Genomic DNA, 627 nt, shown 5'->3' with positions numbered 1-627 from the left:
CCAGGCTCCAATCTGATCTGGCAAAGTTTCTACAGCTGGATGCCCTTCCGAACACCAACCACTCCAAGAGTTTAGTGGGTGCTTTTACATGCCACCAGTCAGGCAGTACTGGCATTGGCCACACTCAAATGGTGGTTTTTACAGGCCACCTGCACAGGGGCCAGTCTGGTAGCACTGGCAATGACCACGCTCGAATGGTGCTTTTTATGTGCCACTGGAAAAAGAGCCAATCAGGTGATGCTGGCAACGATCATGCTCAAATGGTGCTTTTTATGTGCTACCAGCATGGGAGCCAGTCAGCGGCCCTGACAATGATCACACTCGAATGGTGCTTTTAACGTTCCACTGGCATGGGTGCCAATCAGGCGGTACTGTCATTGGCCACAATAATGATTTCACTTGTCTCAACAGGTCTTCACAGGCGTAGTTTATTGTCCAATGATTGAAGGGTATTCTTAAATGAGCTGGTTATACAGCACTGGCATAGGCCACGGTTATTGTCTCATTTGGCTTGCCAGGTCTTCTCAAGCACAGCATACCTCCAAAGGTCTCAGTCACTTGTCATTGCCTCGGTGAGGCCCAATGTTCGAAGGTCATGCTTCACCACCTCAAGGAAAATGAATGTAA

At 49.0% G+C, this 627-nt stretch overlaps 1 protein-coding gene across 1 annotated transcript in view; it reads right to left on the bottom strand.

Annotated features, from left to right (window-relative positions):
- Positions 1 to 627, bottom strand: part of LOC106871388 (probable D-lactate dehydrogenase, mitochondrial) — a 25,497-nt gene that overhangs the window by 4,885 nt on the left and 19,985 nt on the right. The gene's annotated exons all lie outside the window — the stretch shown is intronic.

This window comes from Octopus bimaculoides, chromosome 9 (genome assembly GCF_001194135.2).
Source record: "Octopus bimaculoides isolate UCB-OBI-ISO-001 chromosome 9, ASM119413v2, whole genome shotgun sequence".
NCBI classification, from domain to species: Eukaryota; Metazoa; Mollusca; class Cephalopoda; order Octopoda; family Octopodidae; genus Octopus; species Octopus bimaculoides.
The sequence above is the reverse complement of the archived record's forward strand: the minus strand, read 5'-3'. Positions and strand labels throughout refer to the sequence as shown.